Genomic DNA, 24,181 nt, shown 5'->3' with positions numbered 1-24,181 from the left:
TCCCTTCCCACTTCCCTCAAACCAAGGGGGTTATGTCTATCTGTGCTTTTAGGATTTAACTCCAAAAGGAATCCAAACATGGCTGATTCCCTTCCCACTTCCCTCAAACCAAGGGGGTTATGGCTATCTGTGCTGCCTATTTAATGTGCTACGGGCAAAAGAATCCTTTGCTCTGAACACCTTAGGGGAGATTGCTGTAGAAAGACCATCACCCTGCTGTGTAGAGTGTCTAAATGTATTCCTCCTGCCCCTCTGAACTTTGTTCCCTTGGGCTACTGGGCCTGCTTCCCATTAGCTGCTATCCCTGTGCCTGGTGCCTGGGGATGGTCACTAGACCCTCCACATTTGGTAGTTGAATGATTGCAAATGCCTTGAGGAAGCCTTGTGGTGGAGGTGCACACCTTTACTTCCAGCAACATAGGCAGGTGGATCCATGAGTTACTTGCCAGCCTGGTGTACTGAGGGAATTCCAGGATAGTCAGGGCTACACAGAGAAACCCTGACTTGGGACCTCCATGCTCCAAAGTGAGAAACCTCTTGTGGAGATAAAGGCAGAGTATCTGAGTACCTCATCTCTGGCAGTAAAGTAGGCAATGTAAGTTAAACTACAGTTTCTGACAGTTAGGCTTGCCCATCCCCCAAGGTTCTGCCCAACAATACCCTTTCTAAAAGTGGGGGGAGGGTCTATCAGCCTCCCTTCCTTCTTGCTCTGCCACAAAACAACCACTGCCTGATGTGGACCAGTGTACAAAAATGTGTGTCTGGCATAAGTTACTTTGCATTGATTTGACAGACACTATGACCAAAAGCAAGAAGGAGCACAAATGATTTAATGTGGCTCCTATATCCTGACCATTGTCAAGATTTAATGTGGCTCCTATTTCCTGACCGTTGTCCATCTGTGACGAGAAGTCAAGGCAGGAACTCAGACGAGGCATGATCCTGTAGGCAGGGAGTGAAAGAGAGCTGGCAGAGTGGCAGAGGAGAGCTGCTGACTGGCATGCTGACCTGACTTTCCTGCTCAGATAATGATGCCTTCTATTGGCACATCTCCAGATGGGACACCATGCTCCCATAGTAGTCATTGATGAAGAAACTCCCTATATACCATCCTATAGGATATTAATGCAGGAGTTAACTCATTAACATTTTCCTCCATTCAGATTTCTTGTGCTATTGATGTTGACCAGTTGACTATCGCACATGAGCACCATACAAATAAAAAGTGCAGTGCTACGGTCAAGTGAAATGTCATCAGAGACAGAAAATGACCTAGAATGTTTAAGCATTAGATGCAGCTGGCTGTTCCTCTTATCTTGCTGTTTTAAGATCTATTTGAAGCAGAAGGGAGGGCCTGCAGGTGTGGAGGACTGCAGGCTGGAATTCAGTGTTCACTAGGTGGAGGGGATCTGTCTGTCACAGTTCTGAGAAGAAGCTTATGGCTCTGACCTTCCCACTCTAGAGAGCCATAATCAGAGACAGGTCGTGACTGGAACTCACTCCTGTCAGTGAAATGGTCACTAACCAGCCTTTTGGTGGGCATGGAGAAAAAGAATTGCTCAGAAAACGTCCACCATAATGTTCTGCCCTGGATATTTGTAGCCGGAAGACTGCTCCCCTACAGAGAGTACTCCTACCAAGACTAGCTAAACCTGTCTGCTTGATACAGCCATGACCCAGAAACCATGCTACCTTGATCTGTGTACAAGAGCCCAGTCCTTGTTCAGCTGAATGCAGTCACCCTGCCTCTCTTCAACTCTATACTGAACACACTGAGCTTCCAGGGTGCTGAGGTTTCTCCAGCAGTGAGTCTGGACCACATTATCACAGCTTTCTGTCCATGTGCCCATCTGTCTGTCTTCCGTCCTTCACCATTCTTGTCAAGTCTAAGTCCCCAAACCATGCAAGGACTTGGCAGTGAGCAATGCAAAGGAGACAGACAGAGCACCACAGAAAATATATGTGCACCAAGGTTTCTCCAGAGAGACGGTCTATGTTGGCAATAAGTAAGAAAGCCCGGCTATTTTTCTGGGAAATATCACAGAGATTCCTGTTAAATGTCCACAAGACTGGTCGTGTTAAATACCGAGAAAGATTCGGGGCAGGTAAGCTAGAGTAACCTACCAGAGGAACGTGAGATGGCCTGACAGATTAGGAAACACTTGACACCTTTTAAAAGTTTTTTTTTAAAGACTTATTTTTAGGAGCCTGTCTGTGTGACTGTGTGTGTGTGTGTGTGTGTGTGTGTGTGTGTGTGTGTGTGTGTGTGTGTGTGTGTGTGTTTGTGAATGCTCATGTGAGTACAGCTGCCCTAGCTGACCAGATTTTCCTGATACTGGCATTAGAAGCAACAGGGATTCACCATACTTGAGAGCTTGGGGACACTGTCTATACCTGGAAGACAATGGCATTTTTTCATAGTCCTTAAGACAGGGTAAATGAAGACAATCATGTAAGCTCTACTATGAGATATATTCCCCCCATGGTATTATTGTTTCCCACTTCCTGCATTTTTGTTAATTCACTAACATTATAATATAAGACAAAGTCTCAAGGTTAATTAAAAGAGAAACAGATCCAAGTTGCCCTAGGCATTGAACGTGCCTGACCTCATTACACAAATCAGCATTCTTTCTTGACTTTCAATGCTTATTGGATTTGATCCTGCCTGATTCTGCCATCCAGAGGAAGGTGATTCACTCAAAGTGAGCATGTCAAGCTTTCTCTGTGGACCTGTGTAATCTGGTCGATATCATCCTGTCTGGGTGGTATATTTTAGGGGGAGAATACCCAGAGTTCACAGAAGGAAATTTTCCATTTGCTTCACAGCTCTGGTACATCCAATTAAAGCAGTCATGAGAAGTATCTTTGGAAAAGAAAAGGTATGACATATATTTAATCATGCATATCCATATTTATGACACTCATCGTTGTAAGCCTTTCCAAGGGACTCTCTTTTGAAGTATGTTTTCTCTAAGATCCCTTCAGTAATCATTTGGATTCTAACGCCTATTAGCTACATAATCATAAAAAGTTACTGATAGTTCTAAGCTTTGGTGACCCTATTCATATGCTGAGGACCCTCACTGAGACATTTTGAGGGATAACAAGACTATTTGACATTACGTGGTATCATATAATGGTAGACTAAAAATGAGAGTCAACTAAGAGAGTTGGACACATTTCTGAGGGGAAAAAGAATGAAGGAAATCTCCATATAGGCAGACAGAATTTTTTTTGTCATTTTAATGAAATTCTCCAACTCTCCTATCCTTTAAGATCAAAGTATGTGGAGTGGAATCTGGTTACAGCACATTCCTGTCATATGTCAGCTACCATGTTTCTCGTCTTGCTTGGCTATCATTTCTAGATTATAAAGAGACAGCTTAGTAACAAGATATTGTAACCACTATTTTGATATAATCCAATATACTACATGGATAAATACTGCAGGTATTTTGTAATGGTTAGTAAAACAGGTTCATTCATGGTCTAAACAGAAATTCTAGTTCCAACACTCATCTGGGACATTTGGGAAAAGTTATTTAAGATGGTTAATTATACTAAGGTTTCAGATAAAATAGTAGCTGTAGTCATTTGAATGAGAACAGCCCATAAAGGCTCACATGTTTGAATAGTTGGTCTCCAGGCAGTAGAACTGTTTAGAATTAAATCAGAAGGGTGGCCTTGTTGGAGGAGGTGTGTCATTAGGAGCCAGTTGAAAAGTTTTTAAAGCCTAAATCTTTCCCAGTTAGCTTGTGCTTCAAGAAATATTTTGTTAGCTACTGTTCACATGCCATAACTGTCTTCCTGTAGCCATACACCCTGACAAGATGGTCAGGTACTACTCTCCAAAACTATTAGCCACAAAGAAACTCTTTATGCTTTAAATTGCCGAGGTCAAGTGCCATATTATAACAATGTTAAAGTAACTGAGTCAGAGACTGACCTCTGAACATATTCGTGAATTTGCATTCAAAAGTGTTTGCCTGAAATAGAAACATCTAGATAGAATGCAAAGGTACCATTCCATGGAACAGGGTCCCAGACTGAAGGAAAGGGGAAATAAGTAGATTTATCTTTCTGCTTCAACCACCCAATTAGACAAGATGGATCAAGCAAAGAAGTACAGGCTGACAGGAACCAGATGTAGATCTCTCCTGAGAGACAGACCCATAACACAGCAAATACATAGGCGAATGCCAGCAGCAAAACACTGAACTGAGAACAGGACCCCCGCTGAAGGAATCAGAGAAAGGACTGGAAGAGCTTGAAGGGGCTCGAGACCCCATATGAACAACAATGCCAACCAACCAGAGCTTCCAGGGACTAAGCCACTACCTAAAGACTTTACAGGGACTGACCCTGGGCTCCAACCTCATAGGTAGCAATGAATAGCCTAGTAAGAGCACCAGTGGAAGGGGAAGCCCTTGGTACTGCTAAGACTGAACCCCCAGTGAACGTGATTATTGGGGGGAGGGCAGAAATGGGGGGAGGATGGGGAGGGGAATACTCAAATAGAAGGGGAGTGGGAGGGGTTGGGGGGATGTTGGCCCAGAAACCAGGAAAGGGAATAACAATCGAAATGTAAATAAGAAATGCTCAAGTTAATAAAGAAAAAAAGAAAAAGGAAAAAAATAATTTTACACGGAGGTTTTGTTTATTAAAAGTGAAGTTGAGAAAAACTGCTTAGAATGTTATCTGGTATACAATAGCACCAAAACAGACCATTGAAAAAAGCATAAATTTTATTTTCCCGAGAGGAAGCATCATTTCTGTAGATCTACTTGCTATTGAACGGTGTCTTGCATAATTGTCCATCTATTCTGATAATATCCATTGGGAAAATTATGTCAATATTCTTATTCCACACTACAATGATGCATGAAACCCTGCAATTTCGTGGAGAAGAAAGAGGTAGACAAGGTCCTATTGAAAGAGAAAGATTTTCTGGATACAAGGATGAAGACTGAGTACATGAGTACAGGGGCATGCAGCCCAAGCATGTACTCTCTTCCAGCGTTTTCATGTGCTAAGTTCAACCTCAGAGGATTCAACGAGACACATTCAGTCCCTGGTGACATCATTCCCCTGCATAGTTACACAATATGACTCACCACAGTTTTAGATAACGGTTGGTAAGAACTTTAAAAGGGAGTAGGAGGGTAGACAATGAAAGAAGCTCCTAACAGGAATGGAAGTAGTCAGTGCTGCCCTATGAAGGTTGGGGAACACTGTTGGCCTGGCAGTCTGAGGGCTATGTTCTGTGATGCTCACACTGCTCTCCTGACACACACACACAAAGGAGGCAATACTTAATAAGTATAGTGTGGGGACAGTTTTAATATTTTCTAACTTGCATTGTAAGAAAAATAAATCTTTTCTTCTTTATTGCTTTTTCTTTTTTTTATAAAAATTTGTCCAGAATTTTTGGAGTTTGACTTGTGGTCGCACTTCTTATAGATTTATTATGCAAACTCAAAGGAATATAAAGGATATAGAGGTAGGAACATAGATTGGTGGTAGGCGGCTTGCTTAATATATATGAGGCCGTAAATTCAGTTCCCAGTACCAGAAAACAACATCGCCAAACCCTAAAATACTTGGATTAATGAGATGGTTCATCACATAAAGACATTCACTTCTTACAAAGCCTGAAGACATGACTTCAATTCCCAGGTCTCAGACAAAAGGAGGGAACTGATTCCCAGTGAATGACCTCTAACCTCTGCACCTGCAGCTATACAGCAGTACACAAAGTCCCAGTCCACAGTTTCTTATGCATACCAGGAGGTCTGCTCCAACCCAAGACACCAAGTTCAGCCACCAACACAGACAACCAGAGAGAAACAGGCAAGTTCAGGAAAATAATCCACAGAAGCCACTGCAATATGCCACCACTGGAATACAATTCTCCTACTTCATCAAGCCCTGAATATCCTAAAACCCCTGAAGAGCAAGACTATAACCATAAACCCCATGTCATGAAGACGATAGAGGCCTTTAATGGAGAAAAAAGAATTCCTTTAAAAAATATAGGAAAGCAAAAAGAGGTGTAAGCCTATAAAGAGAAAACAAATAAATCCCTTAAAAATACAGGAAAATATAAATAAACAGGGAAAGGAAATGAATAAAATGGTCCAGGACCTAAAAATGGAAATAGAAGCAGTAAGGAAAATAGGTATGGAGACAACCCTGGAGACAGAAAACCTAGAAAAGAGAACTGGACGTACAGATACAAGCAAAAGCAACAGAATACAAGAGATGCAATAGAGAACCGCAGGCTTACAAGATACTAAAGAAATGATAGATTAGTAAAGGAAAACACAAAATGTAAAAAGTTCCTAGCTCTGGGGCTGGAGAGATGGCTCAGAAGTTAAGAGCAGTGTCTGCTCTTCCAAAGGTCCTGAGTTCAATTCCCAGCAAACAACTTGGTGGCTCACAACCATCTATAATCAGGTCTGGTGCCCTCTTCTGGCCTGCAGGCATACATGCAGGCAGAAAGCTGTATGATGTATACATGCATACATACATACATATATACATACATACATACATACATGTAAAAAAAAAGTTCCTAGCTCAAAACATCCAGGAAATTTGGGACACTTTGGAAAGATCAAACAAAGAATCATAGGAGTAGAAGAGATGAAGATTCTCGGTACCAACTGCCAGAAGATATCTTTAACAAAATCCTAGAAAAAACATTCCCAAACTAAAGGAAGAAATTGTACCAGAAAGGAAAGTCCTTCCACCACATAATAATCAAAAATGGATAGAACAAAGAAAGAGTACTCAAAGCTGCAAAGGACCAAGGAGAAGTAGGCAATAACAGTATCAGAATTACATTTGACTTCTCCAAAGAGACTCTAAAAGATAAAAATTCGGGACATATTTCTTGCTGATCCTAAGAGAAGGCAGGAGCCACCCCAAATTACAATACTCAGCAAAACACTCAATCATCATAGAAATAGAAACCAAGAAATTCCATGACAAAACAAATTTTAAACAATATCTTTCTACTATTCCAGTCCTAAAGAGTGTACTAGAAGTAAAACTCCAACACACGAGGATAACTACACCTGAGAAAATACAAGAGATTAATGATCACACACACACACACACACACACACACACACACACACACAAACAAACAAACAAACACTCAGACACACACACACACACACACACAAACACTCAGACACACACAGAGAGAAAGAGAGAGAGAAAGAGAGACAGAGAGACAGAGAGAGACAGAGAGAGACAGAGACGAGACGAGACGAGAAGAGAAGAGAAGAGAAGAGAAGAGGAGAGGAGAGGAGAGGAGAGGAGAGGAGAGGAGAGGAGAGGAGAGAAGAGAATTACATAAACACACTAACACCCCCAACATCAACATCAAAATAATAGCAACTAACCATCATTGGTCCTTAACATCTCTCAATGTCAAATCACCAATAAAAATAGACACAGACTAACAGACTGAAACCTAAAACAAGATTGAGCATTCTACTGCATACATGAAACAAAACGCAGCAAAACAGTGGACACTATATCAGACTATAAAGCTATAAGATGATTTTCCAAGCAAGTGGACCTGAGAAATGTGATGGAATTGCTATTGTAATATGTAATAATATAGACTTCCAACCAAATTTAATCAAAGGAGAGGAGGAAAGACATTCCATACTCTTCAAAGGAAAAATCTACCAAGATGAAATCTCAATTCTGAACATCTATGCCCAATTGCAAGGGCAGCCAGATTCATAAAAGACACTTTACTAAAGCTCAAATACACACTGAACAGCACACCATAATAACGGTGAACTTCAACACTCCACTCTCATCAATAGACAGGTGAGTGAAACAGAGAAACAATGAAAATTACAGAGACTATAAACCTAATGGATTTAACAAATATCTACAGGACATTTCACCCGAACATAATGGAATATACCTTCTTATCACTCACAGAACCTTCCCAAAATCGACATAAAAGAAACCTCCATAGACACAAGATTAAAATAACCCCATGCATTCTATCAGATCAGCACAGATTGAGTGTGGACGTCAACAACAACAGAAACAGCAAAAACACACACACCCAGGGTAACTGAACGACTTTGTATCCAATTATCATTTGGTTAGAGAAAAAAATTAAAAAATGAAAGACTTTTCAGAATCCAATGAAAATGAAAGCACAATATACCAAACTTACAGCACACAGTAAGAAGTGTGGTAAGAGGAACAGTAATAGCACTGTGTGCCTTCATAAGGAAAATGGAGAGATCTCATACTAGCAATGTAAGGGCACACCTGAAAGCTCTAGAAGAAAAAGAAACAAAAAGAGCCAAGAGGAGTCTATTGGTTCAGGTTCTCTCCTCAGGGATTCTCATCCCTTTAGGATATCTGCCCAGTTTGCTTGATAACAGAGATGGAGACACTTGTCTCTCTCCTCTGTTAGTGAAAGAAAACAGCAAAAGGATCAGGAATGTTTATTTAAGCTTCAGGAAGAAAATTTAAGGAGAATATACCGAAATACTCAGCTGTTTCCTGACAGGCGTAGGAGGCATTTCACCACAAATTTTATATCCTGTGAGGCAAAGTGCTGGTTAGAAGATGACCTGTTTCAATCTGATGACACTTGACATCATGCTACCACCATTGGCAAAAATATGAACTCTAATGGCAGTAAGTGCAGATCCCTTGAGACCGCTGCAGGGGGGGAAATCTGATTATCTTCTATGTCCAGAAATGTCTGTGTAGATAGAGTACTGTCAGGGAGTTCAGCTGAAAACGGTCCAGACCCAGGGCTCTCTTGAACAGTATTTAGTGCTCGGCCTGTTGAGGGTTGAGTCAACAGATTATAGTCTTTGTGGATTATTAAATACAGCCTGGGACGGGCGATGCTGAACAAGAGTTAGGAATTAACATGAAGAGAGTCAATGCTACATTGATGAAAACTGAGGTGATAGCAGTTCACATGGCTGTTTAGCGAGAGTCCACCAACAGCAGGCCAGCACCTATCAAGTCATGGTTCATATCGGCACATCCCGAGAAGTGTTTTCAGAAACAGGCAGCTTTATACAATGACTCTGGAGTCCTTCAGTCAGTGTTGCCTGCTTTTCTTACCCCTATCACAAGGTACATGACAAAAGTGCCTTAATGAGGAAGGATTTATTTTGCTTCCTAGTTTCAAAAGGTTCAGTACTGTGTCAGGGAAGACATAGTGGTTAGAGCATGTGGCCTGTGGTGATGGGAACCAAAGCTTAGGAGATTGTTTACCTCATTGTGACTTGTTTAGGAAGCAGAAGGCTCAAGAGGGGATCAGCCAGGTTATAACTCAAAGTCTATCCTCCAAGATACCTGTTTTCTCCAGCTAGGCTCTGGTCCTACATAAGCCCCAACTTACCAAACTAGTATTGTTATGGTGGCCCCTTGTATCTAACATAATGTGATCATAAAGTTAATGCAGAAAAGTTTATTGTAATGAGCCACTGCAGAGATGCAGACAGGAATCTGGAGATAAACTCTGACCCTGAGTCAGAATGTTATAGAATTTTTAATCAAATATCAACATCGGCTGTCATCATCTGTGCCACATTGCAGTTTCATTGTGTGTCAATCAGGACTGTACTAGGAACATTTCTTCGTGGTACATTTATGCTTGTCTCATTGGTTGGCTTGCTCAACTGCGGGAGAGTGGTTTGCCCAGCATTCATATCTCAACTTGCCAACCAAGATGACACTCATTCAGGTAGGGCTTGGGAAGTGAACCTTTGACACCTGTTCAGAATGCAAGTTTTATTCAAAATCAAATTGTAGTCTGCAGCTGGAGCTGACCCTGTGCCAGAGCTCTCTGTACCCAGATCCTACCGGGAAACAGCTGGTCTCCCAGGAGTGCTGACACACAGGCTTAGAGGAGGGCCAAGCCACTGTCACAGACAGCAAGACCAGCTAACACCAGAGATAACCAGATGGCCAGACAAGTGTAAGGACCTAAGCAACAGAAACCAAGGCCACTTGGCATCATGAGAACCCAGTTCTCCCACCACAGAAAGCCTGGATAACCAAACACACTGGAAAAGCAAGATTCTGATTTCAAATCACACCTCGTGATGAAGTTAGAAGACTTTAAGAAGGATATAAATAATTTCTTTAAAGAAATACAGGACAATACAGGTAAACAGGTAGAAGACTTTAAAAAGGAAATACCAAAATTCCTTAAAGCAAGACAGGAATACACAACCAAACATGTGAAGGAATGGAGCAAAATCACCAGGATCTAAAAATGGAAATAGAAACAATAAGGAAATCACAACAGGAGACAACCCTGGAGATAGAAAACCTAGGACAGAGATGAGGAGTCATAGACGTAAGCATCACAATAGAAAGTGAGAGATAGAATAGAGAACCTTGGGTACAGAAGAAACCATAGAAAACATTAACACAGCAGTCAAAGAAAATGCAAAACACAAAAATATCCTAAGCCAATACATCCAGGTAATTCAGAACACAATGAGAAGATCAAACCTGAGGATATTAGGTGTAGAAGAGTGAAGTTTCCCAACTTAAAGAGCCAGTAAATATCCTCGAGAAAATTATAGAAAAAATTTCCCTATCAAAAACAAAGAAATGCCCATAAGCATACAAGAAACCTACAGAACGCCTAATAAATTGGACCATAAAAATTGCTCAAAACTCCAAATGCACTAAACAAATAAAGAATATTAAAAGTAGTAAGGGACAGACCTATCAGAACCACACCAGACTTTGACAGCCAAGCAGCACTTTGCCAGGCATGCAAGGGATGGTCCAGGCTCTAATATCCAGATGGAAATTGTTAATGGAGGAAAAAATGTCTGCTTCTGGAAATTAGATGTCAGGCTCTGTTCTGCCAAGGGCATGAGATTCAAAAGAAGAAACTCCATCTTTGGAGCTAATGGGAAAGTTACTGTGACAGTTACTGGACTCAAACCTCATAAAGTGATCAGAAGGATCAGTGGTCTGAATGTTCTTCATGTTTGTTCTACTCAACACTAAAGACAGGAAACATCCATATCTCTAGAGTCCAACACAGGGATCCCAGTGCAAGTTATATGACAGGATATCGGGCAGAAAGTGTTAGTGCAGAGGATGAGTGACAAGTTAGAGATGTCCTGCCAAGGTGCTTCTTCCCACCAACATGCACACACACACACACACACACACACACACACACTCACACACACATTACAATGACCGTTGATCTATCTCAGGGTAGGCTCACGGAATTATATATACAGACAGATAACTTCTAATTTCGAAGAGAAGCCACTGAGAATCCAGGAAGTTAACCAAGATAGCAGAGGTCTCTCAACCTAGGGTTCCTTCTACATTGCACCATTTTCAGGTTTCTATTTATAAATATTTCACTGTCATAATGAAGAGAAATCCAAGAGTTTGAAGCTTTGATTATATGAATTAAACTTTAATTATATCAATAAAATTGACACAATCTCATAATCACTTACGTGTAATGGATAAAGCTAAAGAATTTTGAAACCCACCTATGCAAATACACACATAGTAAGTCTCTCCTTCCTACCCTTGAGGACAATCTTTTGTAGCACTTTCCTTTACTTTTTATAAAATGTACCATATGCACTGCAAGATGATCCAATACTTATTAGTACATAGAAATCAACTATATCCTTTTCAGTTTTATATTACTGCACAGGCATGGACCTGATATTGCCCACTCATCCATTCTAACAACCATGAACAGAGATGGTTTAAAACAGCGCTACAAAGTAAGTCCTTACCACAGGCACACATACTTCAGCACACCACTGACCCTGCCATATAATGAGACTCCTAGAGATAAACGAGATGGGGGATGAGCTGCAAGCATTTCCCAGGCTGCCATGGGATCAACATGGTCTTGGTGCCTCCTCATCTCTTGGAGGTTTCTCCTGACAAACTTGTTCTTAGCAAAGTGGAAATGAGAGAAAATATTTTCTTGATTAAATAATGCCACATTCACAAACACAGATGGGTATTGAAAATCATGCTAGAAGTGCCATAAGCTTGTGTACAAAGAAAAGAATTTGATTCGTGCCCTTCGTCCTACCTCAAAATATAAGCCTTATATTCCTACAACAGGATCTAAGTGCCGTGAGAGAAGCACTCCTTTGATAAAAGTCCCAGGGCTGTAAGAAGGTTCCTGTGAAGTGGAAATGCCCAGTGGCAGAAGAGAGACACAGAAAGCGAAGGATCACAGAGGCAAAATACTAGTCTGAACTAAGAAGAATTACAGGACGTCAAAAACAGACTCACCATCAAGAGGAAGGATACAAACAGGCAGTGGGTCTTGAGAGGTAGGGTCTGCACATGACAGTGGGTTGATCCAGAGCATAACTGACAGAGGGCATGATAGGTGGTGTGTGGAATGTTGTGCTTAAGAGTCACAGTGAGTTGGATGATTGTCCTAGTGCCTTCTGTCTTACTATGATAAAATATCTCGACAAAAAGAGACTTGGGGGAGAAAGGGTTTGTTTTCACTAACAATTCTAGGTTAAAATCCATCCTTGTGGCAAAGTCTTAGTAGCAAGGGCTTGAGACAGTTGGCCATGTCTCATTCACAGCCAAGAACAGACAAATGGATTTGTGTGTGCTCAGTTGCGCATTGGCTTGACTGTGCTCAGTGCAACCTCTTGACTTACCTAGTTCAGTAGCCCTTGCCCAGAGAATGTTGCTACCCTCAACGGGACGGATCTTCCTACACAATTAATTTCATTAAAGCAATCCCCTAAAGTCAAGCTTCCAGGATAAACCAATGGACCCAGTCCCTCACTGGCATGCTGCCCTTCTTGGGTGATTCTGTGTTGTGTCAGGTGACAAGGCTGATGGCACATCACAAAGATATTACTTTGCAGGTAAAGGACCCAAAGTCTGGAGAAGTGATGAACATTAGCCCAAGACGACACAGCGACACAGTAAGCTCTGGATATGGACTCTCTCGCTCGGGGTTCCTCAACATTGATTACATAATACTGATTGTGGTAGATTGAATGAGAATGGCTTCTGTAACCTCATGTGGTTCAACACTCACTCACCTATCAGTGGAACTATATGGGAAGGATTTGGAGGTGTGGCCTTGTTGGAGGCAGTATTGCTTCTTACAATGGGCTTTGTAGGTTCCAAAGGACCATACATTTCCCAGTGACCTCCCTCTGCCTTGCAACTGTGGATAAGGTTTTAGCCCTCAGCTACTGCTCCAGCACCATCTCTGTCTGCCTTGCTGCTGGGATTCTCTCCACCATGATGGCCCTGGACTCTAATCCTATGGAACTGTATTCCCAAATAACTCTTCCTTCTATAAATTACCTTGGTTGTGTTGTCCCTTCACAGCAACAGAAAAGCGACTGACTCTGATAAAATATCTACCTGCTGATGTCCTGGCCACACCCCTGTCAGTTTATTTATTTGGATGTAAGGAAATGAGGAGTCCATGCACCTTGCATTTTAAACTGGAAGGTGGTTGACATGTGCAGCCTACCACGGGAATGAATCTCTGGTAAACTATTTCCATCTTCTGTCCCATAGCCTTGGACTCCCCTATTTACCATGCTGGAGCTGCTTCTGCGTGAGACCTGGAGGACAATTTATTAGACCTTCAGAGGGACATGATCATCTGAGACTTCCTAGCACTCTTAATGATACAGCCACACCCACTGGCATCTGCCTCCCTTGAGGGAGACTGCAAGAATTCAGAAACTTATTTTACTGGTTGCCATGGCAATTCTTTGCAGTGTCAGCAGAAATACTCCACAAGACACACAAGCTAGTAGAAGCCTCCCCCAAGTCTTCAGCTCAGAATCTCTCTCAGCCCTAGCCTCAAGCATTGTATTGCGGAGCCTTGACTCTGAAATGCAACAAAATAACCACACACTATGGGATTCTTTGCTATACCCTCCTCTTCATAGGGCTCAGAAGTGAAACATTGTAACCGCCTATCCAGCTGGAACAGGCATGGGGGCAGATGGAATTGAAAAGTTCTTTCACCACTGATCCTCCTTGTATAGACTCCAAAGCTCCTGATTAATGTATCCCTCCAATTGCTAAAGCAACTCTAATCCCCCAGAATCCTGACCAGGTTTGTTCCTAATCTCACTGTTTTCCAAGCTCTCAATTTGAGTTTTATTTAATTCCCTGTGTCGGTTTGGACACATGGAGTTCAGGGGATAACCTAAGGTGTCGGCCCATATTCTCCTTCTTCCTTGTTTGAATAAGGTCTCTTTGTTTTTTGCTACTTCACATAGGCTAGATTCTGGGTCTGCTCCAGTCTCTACCTCACATCTTGCCTTTGAAGACCTGGGATTGCAGGAGTGCTACCGAGCCTGAATTTTTACCTGAGTTCTGAGGATGCTGATCCAAGTCCTCATGCAAGTGCTCTATTCATTAACGCAATTCCCCATCCCATAATTCATCTGTAGTCATGTAGATCTTTAAAATATTGAAAAAAAAACCTTCCTATCATCTTAAAATTCTTGCCATGTATAGAAAACAGAACAGTCCTACCCTCACTGACAAGCAAAGCCAAGCTATAGCCCAGTAAACCCAGAGCTGTTGGGAGTTAGAACCCAGGTTCCAGTCACAGCTCTGTCAATTGCAAGCTGTGCATATGAAATGTGAAACACTTGCAAGCTGTAAACCTTACACTAGAGAGCTCGTGTCTGGAATAGTTTGTAGTTAAAGAGCCAGCTCACTTTTTTAGACGTGCTAAGCACAGTTTCTGGGTTCTTTTCAAATATAACTCTCCTTTTCAGATGCTACTGCTACCACCATCTTTTGGGGTGTGATTTTTTTATGGAGTGAGGATGGGATATGTACACCTGTTATCAGGTAGGCATTTGCCTGTGCACAGATCCCTGTTCTAAACTGTTCATTTGCTATTGTATGAGGCAATCTTTCTTTCCTGAATCCATCAAGGTCTTGGAACAAAGCAACAGAAATGATTGGGTGACTAATACAAGAAAGTGGATGCAAGCACGGATGGAGATTCAAAATATCAATCAATCAAAGAAAGAAACAAACAACAAAAGTACTGTGAGGGACAGGGGTAGCCAGAAGGATGAACGTAGAGAAACAGGCAGAAATCATGGGAGCACTGGGTCTGCCCACCATGATTCTGGACTACATGGTCCAGTCTCTTTAGAATGCTGCAGCTGTCACTGTCACCCTGAGTATCCTCATGTCCAATCTCTCTCCCTCTTTTGTTACTATTGGTTGAGCTATCATTCTGCTCCTGTGGATTGGATGTGAATGGTAGATGGGCAAACTGTGGAGGGTTCTGCCCCATTGGGAATTGCCAGTCTTTCACACACTGAAAATTTACCCTCAAGAAGATGTGGAGGTACAGGGACTGCTAATACAGTTCAATGGTTAAGAGTACATACTGCTCTTGCAGAGGCCCTGAGTTCATTTCTAGCACCCAATTGTGGTGGCTTACAATGGCCTGTAACCCCTGCTCCAGGGAACTCCCTTCCTCTGGTCTCTGCAGGAACCTATACTCCGGTTCAGAAGCCTACATACACATAATTAAAAATAACTAAATCTCCTTTGTAAAACATATGGAAATAAAATATAAGTGACATTTTCTAGAAAGCAATCTTTTAACTAGTGCTCTTTTTCCTGCTGACAAAGTTTCAGAAGCAATGATTTGTCCTCTTCTACCTCAGAAGTCCTTGTACAACCTACAGGTCCAAACCCAGTGATTTATGAAATCTGCTGTTTCTCCACATTTAAACACCCTGTCAGGTGAGAACAGTAGGAATAAAGGGATTGTTTCTTCTGAGGGTGATTACTGTTTGCAGACCCCTTTCCTTATTTGACTTTAGTAGATAAAAATAAAAATTCTAGGTGGTGCTGATCTCCGGTGCATAATGCAAGAATAACATTAATGCAAAACACTTTGTTTTGTGTACTGAACACTGGCCACCATACATTGATAATTCAATGCAAAGCACCACATGCTCCTGCATCTAATCTATACCTTTTAGATGTATAGTGCAATTAAACATGAATACTTGCGCAGGAATTTACCCGGCTTCTCATCTAAACCTTTGCCCCATTTCTTCTATCCTTAGAAATGTAAGGTGCTTTAGAATTACCTGTTCTGGCAAGAATTCCCCTTCCAGTTTTCCCCAGCATTTTAACTACTCATTTTGAACACCAGTAGTGTTTTTACAAGTAACTCTATTTAAAGGTCCAGATATTGAAGTTAGAAGTGGATGTGGAGGCACATGCCTTTTAACTCCGAACTCAAGAGACATAGGTAGGTGGATCTGTATGAATTTGAGTCCAGCCTGGTCTTCATAGTGAGATCCAGGCCAAATAGCTACATAGATAAATCCTGTCTCTAAAATCAAACAAAATACTGGAGGACAGAGGAACCTTGAGGGAGATCTGCTTTGGCCTTGTGTAGGACCCTCAGACATAGAAATGACACAGGAGACAGGGCCCTGTCAAATGCCCTCCTAGTCTGTTCTAGATAAGCTTTCCAATTGCCTTGTTTTCTAATACGAAATTTCTTTTAACCTTGTAGTCTTAATTCAAATCTCACAAATCTCCTCTGTACAGAGTCCTGTCATGGTCCGGGCACCACTTTTGTGTTCTTACTACACATCCCTCTCGTTGATATTATCTTTTGGCTGTGTCTTGTATGTAACCAACTCCCATGCCATCCCCATGCCAGGGTAAGATCTTAGCTCTTTGTTGACCTTGTGCTTGTACTCCTGTGACTTTTGCTCACAGCTGCCTCACTGGTCTCTCAGAAGCCCCTACTAAGGACCATGGGAGTCAGGTGACTTTCTCCAAGCTGGCTTCCTAAAATACTGAACTGCATTATTCCCACTCCTGAGAGGCATCTCACCCCTCTGGGGATGGAGAAAAGGCGTCCATTTGGCCACTCCGGGACAAGAAGAGCAAAACATATACACTGTAGCAACTTTCTCTACCTGGCTGCAGAGGGAAAGCCCACAGGGTGAGAAAGGAGGGGCTGGAGAGGCGGGCCTGGGGGCAGGGCCCTTGTCGCCCCAGCCAATGGGCTTTGCAGCATAAGGAGACATGGCTGCCCAGTGGAGGTGCTCTCATACTGTGCAAGGCAGAGACATAGCTCTGAGGCTGCAGCACTTTCACTGATCCTGTATTTGGCTTTGCCAATCCGAGGTACATGCGGGCCACCTTAGCTGGCATGGTCGGTAAGCCACAGCAAAGTCGACTAGGTGGGTTTTCTGGCCATAAAGAGCACTCAACCTTGAATCCGGGCTGCAGGCGGGCCCTCGCTTGGTGCCACGTCCCTATAAGCTTGCTCTTTTGATAGAAGAATGTTGATAATGCATGTTGGCAGGATGCAGGTTCTCCCTGGGCCCGGAATCCCACTCTCAGGTCCCAGGCTGCTGCTGCCTGGCCCTAGCTCTACTCCCTGAAGAGCTCCGGAGCCCTGGGGCTCACAAAGCTATGACTTCTGTGGTTTTTAACCCAGCATCCAGACCTGTCCCCAGGAAAAGCTTCCTCTGGGATGCTGAGACCACAGCAGGTGTTGGTGATCTACACTGGATCCCTGCACCTGCTGTGTGCTGATTCCTCAGGACCTGTTGCCTTGGGTCTGGGGCTCAGATCTGTTACGCACTCTTCTATGTCCAGCTATCCGGAAGCAAAGGAAGAAACCTTGGAGCGTTTTCCTGGCCAGACTAGGAACACAGACTAACACCGATAGAGAGACCTGGTTATTTATTCATGATTTACTTGGGTGTAGGCCAGACACTATGCTCATCTGTAGGGGCCTAAAAGGAATTCCAGGAGTTCCTGGGGCCTAACAGGAATGACAGAATAAGAGGGATTGCAGTGAGGTGTTATGTTATTCAGTATTTGGTTCCTAGTTGGTAAACCTGTTTCAGAAGGATAAGGCACTGCTTCTTGGGGAAGAGCGTGTTCCTAAGGTTGGTTTTATAGTTTTCAAAAGCCCAAGTGATTCCCAATCTGTCTCCACTTGTGGCCCAAGAGACTCTCAGCTATTCCTCTCACTATGCCTTTGCTGTACCACAGTGGACTTGTTCTGTAAGCATGAGTCTGAATTATACGTTATGTTTTATAAATTTGTTGCCTTGGTCATGAAGTCTTATTGGAGCAAAAGAAAGGAAGATGCAGAACTTAGAATCTCTTATCCTACGATGAAGGAGGCTGGGAAATAAGTCCAGTTGGTCCAACAGCCACTCTGCTGGTCCTGTGGACAGTGATGGAGGCTGGTATCTACAAGCTAGGAAGCTGTAAACAGCTACATTTTGGGCAACTTGAGTAGCAGGACTCTGGCCAGTTAAGGCTGACTGTAAGGCCCTGTAACCCTGGCTTCTGGGCATGAATTCAGGCAGGGAGACGATGGAGTAAAATTTCTCCAGGAATCTCTGAATGCTCTTATCTCTTTGCCACGAACCTGCACTGGTCTCCTGCACTGTCCCCTGTGTCCCCAGTGCTGCTCTTGCTGCACAGCCCTCTGAGGCTCCTCCACTGGCCTCCTTCACAGCCCCCTACAGGCCACAGCGCTGCCCAACCCTATTCTAAGACATCCAAGTGCTGAGCTGTGGGTCAGAGTCACCCGTGTTCTGCACAACCCCTAGACCCCCAGGCTTGCTGTTGGACTGTGACAGCTACCTGAGCAGCTCACTGAGGTTGGGCATCCTCAGTGGCTCCGAGTCTCACAGCCTGGACCCTGTCCAATGCCTGCCCATCTTCTGCTACCTCTCCATCTCTGAGGACCAAAGGAAGGGGGCGCCTGCGAGGGCTTGGGAGAGGTGCTACAGTGCATATTGATTGGTGGGTGACACTGCAGCAGGCCTACTTGCAGGCCAAGCTGAGCACTTATACTGGAATTCTTTCAGGAGGGGCTCCTTCGGTTCTCTTTGTTTCCAAGTTTCTATTATTATTATTATCATCATCATCATCATCATCATCATCATTGCTGCAAAGTGTCATTCTTGTTGAAATGAATGCCAGTGAAATTTTCTTTTGAATGAACAAAATATCCATAAGAGGGCAGTTGTGATGTGGAAAGAACAGAAAATTCCAAACACTTGTTTAGGTTTCAGATGAGTTTGAAACTCTAGTTTTAAAAGAAAAAAGAGCCAAGCACCAGCAGCTATCAGCCACCATTCCATCTCTTCTCTCACCTGACAGCCTTAGTTACAGTCCAGATGTGAGAACTCTTACATTGGAAGGGTTTCCAAGACCAGTGTGAGCCAGCAGGCTGCCACCTCCCTAAACTATAAGTTTCTAGAATTGAAATTAATGCCCAGAACTTACCTTGATAGGAGTATCTCACAGCCTACTTCATGGTGGTTGTTTACCTTGTTTATGTTTTTTAACAAAGTTCTATATGTTTGGGTATGGGGGAGATCTTGCATTCCAAAGTTTCATTATAGTCTCACTGCCAGCACTCAGTGGGTGTTTAGCTTAGAACCATTTCCTCTGCTCTCTGGAAGCCTTGGGTAGAGTTCAGTTCATAGTCGTTGGGAAATAAATGCTTCATTTTTAGCTGTTTTTAGTTGATCTGCACCTCAACTAATATGAAAAAAGATTTAACTTATTTATTATCTTGTGAAAAGTATACACTGAGGATACTGTTCAACTGTGTTTATCAAGTATGATGAAAGCAATAGATATATGTTTTTTTATGTTAAATTATCATTGCCATTATTAATTGGCAAAATGAGGAATGTGTTCTTTTCACAGTAATATATGCATTTTGTAACTTCACTTGGTTATTTTATTGGAAATGAGTTAGAAAAACCTTAATTTAAGAGATTGTATGCAATATTTATTTCATTGATTTTTTTACTTCTTTATGTAAACTTTAAAAGTTTGAATGGTTTCTTTACAGAAATCTACCTAGATGCTGTGGAAGTAGTTTGAGGAACACTGTATGCTCTTTTTCTTCTTTTCTTTTTTTGAATGTATAATGGCTGTAGCTTATCCAACTTTAAACAATAAAAGAATGGCCACAGACTCTGCAGTCAGGTCACGTGGAGAATGCTTCTCTCATTTGAGCTTTATATAGAAGCAAGGAAAAAAAGTTTCTTGATTTTACCAGCTCTATTGTGATGTTGAGGCTAAGACAGGTAGCAATAATGCGGAAATGATCTCAGTGCCTTCATTGGGCCTGAACTTACCTTAAATCTTCCTCAACCAAACAAGGACTTCATTGGTGCTTGACAATTTGAATGAGGGATGTGTTCACCAGCAAAAGAGGAAAAGTCTTTTTTACCACTTTTTACATAGCTATGAGGGGAAGAGACCAGGTCTTTGCACTGAAATGTTGGTGGTACACACATATACCTTGTTTAGTGACAGCCCCAAACTTGTACAATAATATTTCAAATGTAAAAAGGCAGGAAGGTCTCAAGATTTCCCAGATGGCAGATGACCAAGCAATCCCTTAGTTTGTATGTAGGTACAGTTGGAGCACTACATGTGCACTCTGGATTACTTTGACAGAAGTAGGGTTTTGAAAATCATGATATATAATATGTTTAATATAATATAACATATTATATAATATAATATATAATATATTTTGAGGAATCAGTTCACTACAAATTGTGACTGGAAACATTGTACTATACATGTTTGTAGGTTTCCCCCAATAAAGGTTTTTGGAAAAAAATATAAAGCTGGACCTTGCTTGTATTGTCTGTGTGTCTTCCTTAGTGCTCCATCCCAGCAGACTATGGAGTAAAATTTCTCCAGTTATTGCTGAATGCTCTCAGGGAGTTTATCATGTTTGCCATGAACCCTTAGTTCACTGACCCCTGAGTTACAAATGTCCCTGAGAAAATCTGGAGCATTCGCTGGCTTTTCAGACTGGGTTCCCAGGGGATAGAGAATGCCTCCATCCTTTTATACTGTGGATAACACAGTTTTGTTGTTTTCTTGTCTGTGTGTAATGAGCTATAAGTTATTTAACTGTTTCCAAAGTCAGAAGCCCTCCCTCCCTTGTCCTGAAGGCTTCCAGTGCACACGTGTCTGCTTCAGTGGGTAAACTAAACAGAGCACAGGGCATGCATGAGGGGAGCATCTGAGAATGCTACTTCCTAAATATTGACTTTCACCTCAACACAACTTCAAGACTCTCATACCTCATACACACATCTCATATGCACACTATGACACTTTCTGCCTAGGACAACCCTTATCCCCAAGCAGAGGGAAAAAGTTCAGCTACGCCTCAGAATTTGGTCACATAGGAAAGAAGTTCTGAATTTCTTTATGGAGTGTGTTGTCTATAAAGGGTCCTCTTTGCATCGTGTATAGCACTTGGTATCGGTCACCTTGTCTAGGCCAGGCTCCTTGATGACAAATTGCATGTCATTGAGCTAAGTCACCAATTTTTTTCTGACCTCAGTGCTTTTGTTTTCCCATCACAGAGATTGAAAGAGGATTGATTTTTAAAGCATTTGTAGCTCCAGGTGCTTGGGCCTTAGAGAGGAATGAACTTCAGAATGAATGGGTGGGTTCAGGTTGATGTGGACACCATGTTCAAATAAAGGGGCCTACCACTTCTGTTTCCTTGGGGACTGGGGTTCACAAGGTAATCTCTTTATTTTTTGGATATTCCCTAGAATGTACAGACAATGTCCACTGCACAGAGGTTAACGTCAAGGCTGTCACATTGGAGTGACTTGACAGCGTCACCCATGTACTGAATAATAAGGCTGACATCTAAACTCATCCTGTGGACACAGTGGAGGGCAGCAGATGCACTTGGAGTAGGAGTTGGAAGCAGCTGGAGAATCAGTTGTCGGTAGGGATGCATGGGGCTGCTACTGTCTTGCCTTCAAGGTAACTAACAGGCTATGAGCTGGTATGACTGGGACTGGGGAGTTCCCAGGCATCCTTGCTTGCAGGGTTTATGTCATTCTGCTTGTATACACAACCACAGCACCTGCATGCGAGCTGAAAGTGTATTAGACAATCTTGATAATCAAATGATAGTGCCTGAGGGAATTCCTCTCAGCCAAAACCTGTTAAAAAGCTGATGCTCAGTATACATTTGTGGACATCTAAATCTTGCTATGACCGCTTTGACTATGCCAGTGTTTGAGAAAATTCAGAGGAGAACTAGGCCATCGTAGAGTTGGTGCATCCTGCCTGACTCCTCTGACATTTATTCTCATGAATAAACATTGCATACAAAATCCTAAGTGCATAAAGAATAGGGCTGAAGGCTGTAAACACCTGAGTAGAAGATACACCAGGTGTTGCCTACCTCTGTGTGACTTGAGTTTGTTCCTGACACTCTGTGTGTTTAGTGTCCTTCAGTTGTAGGGCTCACTCTGCTGACTCTGAGATGACCCAATGAACCTGTTGTGTGGTAGAGGTGGTGGTGAAGACCTTAATTCCAGCAGTCAGGTATAACAGGCAGGTGAAACTGTGAATTTGGGAGCAGCCTGGTCTCCAGTGTGAGATCCAGCACACCCAGGACTACACAGAGAATCCATCTCAAAAAAGAACAAAATAACCAATCAGCCTTTAAGAACAAAATAACCAATCAGCCCTCTGAGGGGTTAGGGAGAATGGGTAGTTCAAGGAAAGATATCTCCAGAGGTCGCCTGATTCACTGTGCTGTTCTGGGCAGTTGTGGAAATAAAAGAAGGAAGACAGGGCCCTTATCTCTCCTCCTCTCCCTCCCACCACCTCTCTCTCTCTCCCCACAACTTCCAATTCCCCATGCCCAGTCTAGTGGTATCTGGAATAACAGGAAGAAATGTGGCTTTGGATAACTAGGATGTTTCAGAGGAAGCACAAAGAACCAAAGGGCTGCTGGAAAGGAGTGTTCCCTTCAGCTGGCTCTTCATCAACTCTGCCCCCTGGGTTTGGGGGAGCCCCAAGTCCCACTCCTGGTGCCCAAGTTGGGGTAGGACTGGGAGTGGGGATGGCATCCCTGAGCAGCCTACAGATCCTGCCCTGCTGCCCCTCCCCCGCAGCCAGCCAGGCCTCTACCAGGCCAAGTGATGATCCCTGTATGAGTGCTACCATGTGGTGGGACTGATGGTTTGCCCAAAGGGAGCGACATTAAATGCATCCAGCAGCAGACCAACACTTACATCATAACTTCCAGCCAGGACTAAGACCTGGTGTTTGAGATCACCAGTGCCTGGGCAACCTGGAATGTCGGCAGGGCTGCAAGGAAGGAGATAGGGAGGTACATTGCCACACATAGTGGCGAGATTCTTGAGTAGAACAGGGATGGTGACTTCCTGGGTGACAGTAAGATTGACTTCATGGCTGTCAGACTCCATGCAGCCCTGGATAGCCTCTACTCAGATGCCTGGCCGGTGTTTGCTCCAGGCTGTAAGCCACTCTCCACCTTCAGGCACAACAACCTGGGAATAGGTGAGTGTGGCATGAACTCATCTCTGAGGCCCAGCACTTAGGCTAGCAGGGCAGGGACATCAGCTAAGGTAGATATCTGTTTCCAGCTATGGTGTGGGCAGGCAGGATGTGTACTATGGAGTTAGAGGTGAGCCTGCCTCCCCAATCTCTGTGGAGGGCCAGGAACTCCATCTTCACACTGGTGCACTTCTCTTCTGCCTCCTCCTCCTTTTCTTCAGTCAAAGCATATGCAGAACCCCCAGGTGAGCATTGATCTCCTGCCACCAATGAGGGGTCATAGGCTAACACAGAGGCCACCCACGTAGCCACTACAGGGTTTCTCTAAACTGAGGTAAGAGGGCCTGCATGCATCGTCTGCTTTGAGAGAAAAGTGACAGCAGCCCTGGTGCCCAGTGGACATAACCTTTTCTGCATGGCGGGCGCAGTATGCATCTGTGAGAGGACAGACCAAGATTGTCCTGTCTGTCACATCACTGCCACACAAGCAATCTGAATATTTTTCCAAATTCCATGTCCCTGGACTCCTGTGTCTGCTCCCTAGGGTACAGCCATGGACCTGTAGTAAGGTGCTGGGCAATAATCACCTCAGTGGGGTGGGGAAGGAGAGGCCTGAGTGGCTACGGGTGGGGCAACGTCCATAGCCTCTGGTTACACTTTGGGAGTGGGCTATACATTTTACTAATGTACAACTCTGATACATCAACAGACCCTTGAATCCGGAAGCAGCTAAGAGAAGCTTTTGTTTAACTTGAAG

The 24,181-nt window shown here is 43.1% G+C and overlaps 1 pseudogene; it reads left to right on the top strand.

The window, feature by feature from the left end:
• The first annotated feature begins 1,993 nt into the window (after positions 1-1,993).
• Positions 1,994-23,968, top strand: LOC148004501 (RNA-binding protein MEX3A pseudogene; annotated as a pseudogene).
• The last annotated feature ends 213 nt before the right edge of the window (positions 23,969-24,181 follow it).

This window comes from Rattus norvegicus, chromosome 7, assembly GCF_021556685.1.
Source record: "Rattus norvegicus strain SHRSP/BbbUtx chromosome 7, alternate assembly SHRSP_T2T, whole genome shotgun sequence".
Taxonomy (NCBI): Eukaryota; Metazoa; Chordata; class Mammalia; order Rodentia; family Muridae; genus Rattus; species Rattus norvegicus.
Note: the sequence above shows the minus strand (reverse complement) of the source record. Positions and strands in the feature narration are given on the sequence as shown.